The sequence below is a fragment of the Gadus morhua genome, chromosome 21 (assembly GCF_902167405.1).
Source record: "Gadus morhua chromosome 21, gadMor3.0, whole genome shotgun sequence".
Taxonomy (NCBI): Eukaryota; Metazoa; Chordata; class Actinopteri; order Gadiformes; family Gadidae; genus Gadus; species Gadus morhua.
Window position 1 is genome coordinate 20,986,188 of NC_044068.1, and position 10,398 is coordinate 20,996,585.

Genomic DNA, 10,398 nt, shown 5'->3' on the forward strand with positions numbered 1-10,398 from the left:
TAAATATGTATTATTATTCTGGTGTTTGTCAACTGTCGCTATTAATTTGGTTTTGTGTGCTCAAACCCCATCTAATTTGAATGGTTAAAATTAGATGAATTGTTATTGTCTGTATGATAATTATTTCTCTCAAACCTCTTCAAATTCTCTCCATTCTTTCAACCATTCAACCCATGATTTACTTAATACCTGTTTGCTGGTTTCAGTTACAGTATCCAAATCAGACTTGACACACTTAGTTACTGTGTCATGAATCTGTATATTACAAGGTGAACTATAGAATTGCGGCCATATTGTGTTGCCATGCAAAGTAGTAACTTCAGTTACTACTATGCATTGACCGCTGAGCCAATAACTTTGGAAAGCAACCAGAGAGTAGTTACATATAATCCCTTCCTGCAGCCAATTGTACCCCTATTCGATCTTTGGCTTTCAAAAGAGAAAGGGTTGGACAGAAGAACAGCACACTTCAGACCATAAATGTTTTGCTCATCCTTTACTTAGCTGTTGCCGTTTAATGATAATACTCAAATGGATACGGTAAATGTGATGAGCTCATATAGCTTTGGTGTGTATATGTACCTCTGTGGACTGATGGTACAAAAAGTGAAAGGCAAAGCCAGCAGTGATAAAGATGACTGATGGTCCTGGCAGATGGAGTCCATTTTACAGCCTCTGCTAGCACTCCATTTAAGTGTGTGTAAAATGATTGCCGGACATAATTGTCTTTTGTTATCAGGAAAGTACCTTTTTGCATTCAAATTAATCTTATAGATTGTTTCAAGAATAAGGGATATGCCTTCCTTCGGTGGTGAATGCCACTGTGAAAACTGTGTATATTTCCATGGCTATGAGCAACGTTGTTCATACAGTCATTAAATAAAAAAATTATAAACGATAAAATACACCCATCCCCGATCCAACAGACCTCCAAGGATTTTCAGACAGTGGTGAGGGATCGTTAGAAAGTCAGTATGCTAATTTCTCCATCCAACATCCAGAACTCCTTCAGGCAAAAACACAGACTTTATAGAAATGTACAGGTGGTACACTAGAGAGCGATGGTACGACTAAACGTGTGATCTGTGAACAGGAAAGAGGGGAATCTGTAGGCCAGGTCCTTTTAAAGTTGGACCTTCACATTGCCTACAAAAGAGCACCACCGACTGCCCTCATGTCCATTCAATGAACCATTGAAATCATCTGTTGACCAATCTCTTCAAGATAATCTCATTCAAGAACAAATGGGCATTATTAAACAAACAAATACATTTCCCCATCTATGACAAGCAAAAAGGAAATTGGAAACTAGCTTACTGATTATAATCGTTGTATATGCATATAATGAATTGCGTTCAATATTGTTAATTTGCTTCCTGAGAATGTCGCTAGAGGGTTGAATCAGGTACAGCACACTGTGAACTAAGTTTAAGATAATTTATTCTTTGCAGTTGAAAACCTTACGCAACATCACAAACACAATCTCCTCCAGGATCACAAACACAATCTACTGCTGGTTACTCCTCCAGGATCACAAACACAATCTACTGCTGGTTACTCCTGCAGGATCACAAACACAATCTACTGCTGGTAACTCCTCCTTCGATCTCTCTCCTGATTGCTGGACTGGAACCCTCCCTTACACAAAGTTGTTATTCTGCCTTGTAAATTGTTACTAGTTGTTACTGCCTTGTATCATGCCATCAGTCCCTGTAGTGAGCCTCACAACCTCTTTGTCTAATAGTAGCCTTTCTCACATAGCTAGAGCAAATGGGCCTCTTAAGGCCTGGCTTTTCTATGAGTTCAGAACTTCTTATCGATCTATGTTAACCTTCCAGCATTGCAAAAATGAAAAACCACCCATAAATATTATGACTTACATGACTCACATACATAAATGTTGCTAAAGCATAACTTTTACCACCTGATTCGTTTTATAAATAATGGTTTATTTGGTCAGCACCTTGTGTTACAGACGATAGAAAAACATACTAAAACCAGAAACAAATAATCATCAAACACTGCAAATGCCACAATGACCATTGAAACAAGAAAGTGTAAATCATTGATAACTTCCAAATGACCCTCGTAAATACATAATAGACAATGATACATGCAATGCAAAAGACGACTGCTTGTATTGGCTCTGAATTTTCCGGCTCTGAATTGTCCATTCAGAGCCGGTTGATGCTCAGACACCCTTCATTTTATTTTGGCCTGTATCTGCATGGGGGTCCTCTGTTTCTAACCCGCCTTGTGTTTTTTCCCAACCTCGACATTGCCGCTGTTTGCCTGCTCGTCCTCCGAGTTTCCTTCAGGCTTGTGTTTGCAGGGCCAGGATGGCCTCCTGTGTGCAGCTCATGACTGAAACATCAGAACCGTTGTATTAATGCTCCGTGACAGTCCGCTGTGCTCCCGTTCTTCTGGGCTGGACTTGACGTCCCTGGCGGCGCTGCTGCTTCCCGTCGAGTGACCGCGCATTACAGCGTCCAACACATGATGCTCAGATCTCAATAGAGCCAATATTAACAACCCTATCCTAATATATTACGATATAAAAAGCAGTAAAAACATAAGACATACATAGAGGAATTTGTGAGACCAAAATCTGAATTATGAGATATTATTTCAAAATCCATTAAAACTGTACCGAGCATCATCATGTCCTTGGCCCTCTTTCTCTCTTTGGAGCCCACAAGCGTATTCAAATGCATAGGCGATAGCTTGTAGGAGCCAGCCCTACCAGCCTCCTGTTTGGAGAGCTATTCCTCTGAGACAACACTGCCATGGCCGAGCTCCCAGTGGTGCTACATCACATGTTGAAATATGCAGGATTATTGAGTGGTTTATATTGGGCCTGATGTAGGAATTGAATCATTCATTATACTTACCATATATTATCATATATTGTTAATTTATCAGACATTCACATCCCACCCAAAAACTTTTGAAAGATAACTGAAGAAAAAAAAGGAGGGTTGAGGGATTAAGTGGTGGGATAGGAAGGAAATGTATTACTGGATGCTAAAAGGCTTTGCGAACATCCTCTGCGTACAGTGTTAGCTTTTGCACTCACGTTTTGTGTGGTCCTATTATTGCCTTGGTAAGTATTCTGAGGGGCCTGTGTTAACAACACAGAAGCAATTTAGTGTTATTGTTTTGACAATTCCATTGCTAATAATGAAACACATTTTGCGTTGTTATAAAGTTTGTAATAAAGATGTTCTGGTTATCAAACCATCGTAGCTGTCTTTCCGGACTTCAGTAGCACATCTGGTAAAAAATTCTGGATGCGCTACTGAATCCGGATTTTTATCAAAATTAATTAGTTGTCATTTTAGTTGTCATTCAGCGCAAGGGCGCCTGCAACACTTTGGTTTATCAGAATCACTGTGCGGCGGTCACTACGGAGATTTTAGACAAAATAAAAGTGACTTGCCAGACGATTTCTCGTCTAAAGTATCGCCTCAACAATACAATGCTATTGTTTACATTCATGGCGGAGACGAGATTTGACAAATTATATTTGTAAAAGATTTCTTTGGGATGTCAGGAGTGACAGTTACAATGGTCTGATCACACAGATAGATCTTGTCTGTTCATCTTTTCCTAAATGTTCTTCAATCTACTGAAGGACAGTAAACCCCCTCCTTCCCGCCGTATCAACAGTACCCTAATCAAAATATATGGGTAAAGAGAATGCTACGTCATGAAAAGATGTCTGAAGGTGAAATACAAATCAGGGGAAAAAACAACGGTCCCTTTATTTCTTAAAATGATCTATTTTCAGTCCAACAAATTTATATTGGTAGCAAACTACTGAAGAGTCGCCAACAGTGATACATAGATTACTACGTTGACAGTCATATAGTTCATTATAAACTTTTTGGTAACGCTTAATATTAAGGTCCTTGTAATAAGCCTTAGTTAATATATAATAAGGCAAGGCAAGGCACAATTTTTTATATAGCACATTTTCGTACCAGGGCAATTCAAAGTGCTTCACATGCAAAAATGAAAAATGAATAAAATAGGAAAGCGCATTTATACTCTAAAAGTGTACATTAAAAAAAAAGAAAATAGTACAAAGTTAGAGTTTTAGATGTATATTTCAATAAAAGCTGAGGCGAAACAAAAATGTTTAATAATAAGACCATAAAAACCATGAAAACATAAAATCCCTAAAAGCAGAAAAAGTGTTTGCATAGATGAGTGAGGGGAGAGCTCTAAAGGAATGTTGGGATGGAAAGACCTAGGCATAGGCGAGGGAGAAGAGGTGTGTCTTTAGCCTGCTTTTAAAACAGCTTGTTGTTGGAGCAGTTTTTGTGTACTCAGGTAAGCAGTTCCAAACTTTAACAGCATATGAGCTAAAAGCAGCTTCTCCCTGTTTTGTTCTGGTAATGGGTGGGATCAGGAGGACCCTTTCTTGGGATCTGAGAGACCTGGTAGGGGTGTAGTGCTGCAATAGGTCTTTGAGGTAGACAGGGCCAGTTCCATTTAGAGACTTAAAAACCAATAATAAAATCTTAAAATCAATTCTGAACTGAACTGGTAGCCAGTGGAGGTGTTTAAGCAGTGGTGTAATGTGGTCTGTCCTTTTAGCCCTCATCAGGATTCTGGCTGCCGCATTTTGGATCAGCTGGAGCTGTCTGATAGTTTTCTTGGGCAGGCCTGTAAGGAGACCATTACAATAGTCCAACCTACTGGAAACAAAGGCATGGATAAGTTTTTCGAGGTCATCTTGCGACATGAAATTCTTATATTTCGAGATGTGTTTTAGGTGTTAGTAGGAGGATTTTGTGATGGCTTTGATGTGGGAGTTAAAAGAGAGTTCACTGCACACCCAGGTTTTTTACCGTTGTTTTGACTGTTTTGATAATAAGACCTTATTATATGCTTATTAACCTTAATTTGTGTAAATAAGTGTCAATAAGTGTTAATAATAACATAATAAACATCTTTATTGTGAGATAAGACTTTTACAAGCCCTTATAAGAAACTTGTTAATTATTTATTGATTGCTTAATAACATTAACAATGGTCTTATGAGTTTCTTATAGTTGTTAATAAACACGTTACAAACCCATTTATTGAGTCTTACTAACTTACCTATTATGTCATTGTTAAACCTTTACTAAGCATTGTTTATGCTTATTAAGGTTAATAAGTCCTTTATTAAACTGCCAATTATGCGTTTTGCAGGTACAGGATCTAAAGCGGGAACCATTCTTATTAGGGGTTAATAAGTCCTTTATTAAACTGGTAGGCTACTTATGCATTTTGCAGGAACGGGATCTAAAGCGGGAACAATGCTTATTCTGGTTAATAAGTCCTTTAATATACACTTATTAACAGTTAATGAATACTATATGTTATCAATGTTGATAAAAGGTCAAATGAAAAATAAATAGACTGTAAATTCAACGTTATGCCAGTGAAGCACAAAAACACATTTTTATATAGTTTTCTTGAAAGAAATATATTTCTTTAATTTTAAAAACTTCAGAACGTATACTTGAACATCAACATTTAAGAAAACAGACTAAACGATCCGAGCCCAGCTTCTCCATGGCCTCAGGGGATGGTTGAGTATTCTTTTGGCTGGTCTTTCATGTTAAAGAAACACAGTGAACATTGACCACAATAGACAGTTAGCAGACAGGTAACAATAAGCATTAAGCCGTTAAGACATGGATTCATGACACAACTGTTAGAATTACATTTTTTACCTAGTTTCATATTGTGGCGACTCCTCCAGGGTCACTCAGGGGATCCTGGGAATTAGTGTTGTCAGTTGACAAAAGGGGCTTTTGACGTCCTTGTTTTGTCGTTTAGGTTAAGTGGGGTTAATGGGTTCGGGGTGTTATTTGGTTGTGCGTAGTTGTGTGTTGCTTAATGTTAACATGTGTGTTTATCGTTGCCGCCACCGTCACTGACTATGACATGTTTGTTCGTTGGGTGTGCTGTTTCCTTATACGTTGTTGGTGTTGAATAAAAGTAGCCTGCAGTCGTGCGGTGTATGGGACTCAGAGCTACAGTTGACTTAAGCCTGACTGTGTACTTCTTAGCCGCCGCTACAATATGAAAGCATAAGCTAAACGTTAGCTCAAATGTAGCACGCCAAAGCCTCTGAAAGAAAGTAATGTAACCCAAAAAAAATTGGTAGCTAGAACCAGGTACTGTTACTATAGCATTACATTCTTAAACTTACCAGAGTCCTCCTACAGTTCAGACCTCTTCCTCTTATCCGGGTTTTCTGTGCTTGTTCCTGTCTTTTGTCTGTCTGCATGGACCTCTTTATTTAGAAAAGCGCTATAAAAAACGGATCTATTATTATTATTAAAGGTCAGTTGATGGTCTGGGGTGCTCGTGCTGACGATTCCAACATGTTCTCCAAACGTTCGTCAAACACTTCAACGTCAACTTGCATAAACAGAACTTCCAGTTTTAAATTACCTTCAAAATAAAAGCCTTTACGATATATTATATGAGGCACAAAACAGATCACACTCGCTTAACATCTGCAGACTTGTTCCCGCTTTAGATCCCGTACCTGCAAAATGGATAATTTGCAATGTAATAAAGGATTTTCTTTTTTATTAACAATTATAAGAAAGACTATTATTAATATCATTAAGAAGTCAATAAATAATTAACACGTTTCTTAAGTGCTTATACAATTCTTATAATCTCACAATAAACATGTTTATTATGTTATTATTAACACTTATAGATAGTCTTATTAACACCAATGAATGTTAATAAGCATATAATAAGTGTATTATTACCTATTAACAAAGGCTTATTACAAGGACCTTAATATAAAGCATTACCAACGTTTAAACTATTTTATTTGTCAGATGGCCAGCACTCGGAGTCCGACCCAAACGGTGCTCATGCAGTGGTGTAGTCTACGTGATACGCAGGTATACGCCGTATACCCACTAGGAACGCACCAGGATTTGCATATACCCACTTAAAAATATGCACGGATACGTATCAATCGTCTTGTGACAGATCTTTCACTTCTGTGTTTATTTTTCGCAAATATCGGTTGGGTATAACTGCAATAAAATACTCTAAGCAGGGGAAGTTATCTCCTACATTCACACATTCATAAAATTCCCCCTGCGCGCTCGCGCTCTGCCCTGTCTCTACGAAGCACGAAGCTGCCCCTGCATCTCTGCACGTAAGATGGCGGGCCGAGACCCTCCTTCTCGCGTGTGTGTGCGTGTGTGTGCGTGTGTGTGCGTGCGTGTGCGTGTGCGTGTGTCCAGTCCTCACATATTAATGTGTAAACCACATAATAAGTAGTCAACAGAAGACAATGTTTTAATCCCACTTTATATCTCCTCGTTACTTTTAGATGAGAACCCCCTGGTCAGCCTTTCAGACTGGGTGTCAGGCTAGGGAATTTAAAAACAGGCATCCATGGTTAGAGCGAGGGAAAACAAGTTAGGTAAATGTCAGCCAACATACAGTTGGTATACACAATTGAAATTCATAATGTTAATCACTATGCGAATGAGAGTATAGCTAATTCATGGTCATTTTTAAGGTGCAGTAATTTCACACTTTTACACAATTCAATTACTGTATGGTATGTTAGATAACAACAGTAAGAGCTCAAATTAGAGCAATTGAAAGAGTGAAACATAGGTCTCCTGTCATCTCCTTCTCATAGCCATGGTTGTAAACAGTTCATTAAATTATTTTGAGTAGATTTTGTCCTTGTTTAGCATGTGCTATTGCTACTATAGATATACAAAGCACAACTTGTCATTTTTGTCTTCTATTTGTTCATACTGTTATTACAACTGATAAACCTACTCAGCATTACATGATTGTTGATAATCGTTAAAGGTCAGCGGGTTGTAGACCCCTGCGTTGGTGAGTGTGGTGCGACATCCCATAAGTGCCACACACGTACACGTACCGGTGGGACGGGTTTGTACGAGGCTGGGAGGGAATCATCACAGTATACCCACTACAATAAAATAGACAACACCACTGTGCTCATGTATTCGTAAAACATGCTGAATACAAACACCCGTTAACTTTTTTTTATGTGGTTGGAAGTGATTGATGTGCACGCGAGTAACGCAACGCAACATGGATAAATATTTGAAAAGAAAAGAACCCACTCAATGAGCCCACAACAAGTGGGGTTCAAAAGAAAGCAAAAAGGTGAGCTCAAGGCTGTACGGTGACACGTATCTGTCATTTGGTTTTTCCTTTACTGGGGATCCTGTTCTACTGTGTCCGTTGTGCGTAGTATGTGGGGAGAAGCTATCAAACAGTGCCATGGTCCCTAGTAAGCTTAAGCGACATCTTCAAACCAAACACCCATCCCTCCAAAATTAGCCTTCGGACTATTTTGTTCGTTTGCGTGACAGCACTGGGAAACAGGCAAATGAGGAAAGCCACAAAGGTGTCCAATAAAGCCCTCCATGCTAGCTATTTAGTAGCTGAACTTGTGGCTAAATCAAAAAAGCCGTACACTGTGGGGGAAACATTAATATTACCAGCCTGCAAAGCCATTGTCAATGCCATTCTAGGCCCAGATGCAGAGAAAGAAGTGACTAAAGTCCCCCTTTCAGATAACACCATAGCGAGACGAATTGATGATATGACTGTGGACATAGAGAGTATGGTGTTGGAGAAGATACATTGTAGTGATAAATATGCTTTGCAACTTGATGAATCCACAGATATCAGTGGCCATGCGCAACTAATGGCCAACGTGTGCTTTGTGGATGGAGAGACTATCCGCAAGAATTTCCTTTTTTGCAAACCAATGCCCGATAAAACCACAGGAGAGGAAATCTTTCGGGTCACATGCACATTGAACAAGGAGGACTTCAGTGGTTGAGTTGTGTAAGTATGTGCACTGACGGAGCTGCAGCCATGGTCGGGCGCATCAAAGGCTTCGTTAACAGAGTTCGAGAGAAGAACCCTAATGTTGTAGTCACGCATTGCTTTTTACATCGCAAGGCACTTGTTGCCAAAACTTTGCCAATGGAGCTGGCCAGTGTGTTGGATAATGTTGTGAGCATGGGGAACTACATTAAAACTAGACCCCTGAAAAGCCAACTGTTTGCAATTTTGTGTGAGGAGATGGGAGTGGTGCATAAGGCCTTATTGCCCCATACGGAGGTCCGGTGGTTGTCCCAGGGAAAAGTTCTGGCCCGTGTACACGAATTGAGGGAGGAATTACAACTATTTTTGACTGAAGAAAAGAGGTTTGATGACGCAAAGCTGCTTGCAAGTGATTAATGGTGTGTGCGGCTTGCATACATGGCAGATACGTTTGCATATCTGAATGAACTCAATGCGCGAATGCAAGGTCTAGATCAGGGATGGGCAACTTTCATGATAAAGAGGGCCACACTTTTTATCATAACCATCGGAGGGCCACATGACTGCACACTTCAACTAAACGTGAGCTGAGAGAAGCTACATAATTTTGAATTTGGTAGATGATTTCCTGTATTCTGGTGCATTTTGGCGATGGCCACTACCTAAAAAATCGTCCAGAATCATAACCTATGTACGGTATGTTAATTGAACCAACATACATTAATTTCATGTTTTCCATGCTCAAACAGCCACATGAATGGTCAGTATTTTTATCAGTGCAAAGGGCTCACATGCATCATCATTCAATGAAGTCAAAAAACTGAAAAACAGTGGCCCAACATTAAGTGCAACAACTCAATGAACTCAAACCCAACAAGCAGTTGTAGTAGTTGTAGTGGCGACTTAAGTGGATATCTTAAATGACTGATATCGCTTCTAAGCAAACTAGACGCATGGGTTTGCCTTTGAATTCTATGAATTCTTCTCATCTTTCTTGAACAAGTTTTCTGTAACTCGATCAATTATTATTATTATTATTACAATTTTTTTTTTTTTAATTATGTGCGGGCTGAGTGGGCATGCGGGCCGCCAGTTGCCCATCCCTGCTCTACGCCATGTTTCGCCGTGACCGCGGAAAAGGTAGGTCGGGTTGTACCGGGGAACTCCCTGAGCAGGCGTCGATATTCGTCCCCCTCTGAGAGGGAGCTGGAGAGCCCGCCATAAGCTGCTTGAGCTGCTTGGAGGGGAAAGGAGATGTCGGCCATGACGAAATCCCACCTGAATCGCTGGCCTCCAAAGCACAGGTCCGCAGTCTTTGTACCATACGTGCGGATGGATGTGTCGTTAGCGGACCTCAACTGTGGACCGTGGACGCCAGGCGCGGTGTCCTCCACCGTAGCCGGCAGGACGCTCCTCTGAGCGCCGGTGTCACAAAGAAACTCTTGGCCGGAGAGAGTGTCCCTGATGAACAATAGCCGGGTTGACGTGCCTGCACTCACGGCCACTAATGAGCGCAAACCTAGGCGTTTCCCGTCGGTT

General features: G+C 40.2%; 1 long non-coding RNA gene across 1 annotated transcript; it reads right to left on the minus strand.

The window, feature by feature from the left end:
* Positions 1–3,739: 3,739 nt before the first annotated feature.
* Positions 3,740–6,425, minus strand: LOC115534777 (uncharacterized). Its single transcript, XR_003974372.1, has 2 exons — positions 5,730–6,425; positions 3,740–5,606 (listed from the first exon to the last, which is right to left on the minus strand). It is a non-coding gene; the product is annotated as an uncharacterized LOC115534777 (long non-coding RNA).
* Positions 6,426–10,398: the final 3,973 nt, after the last annotated feature.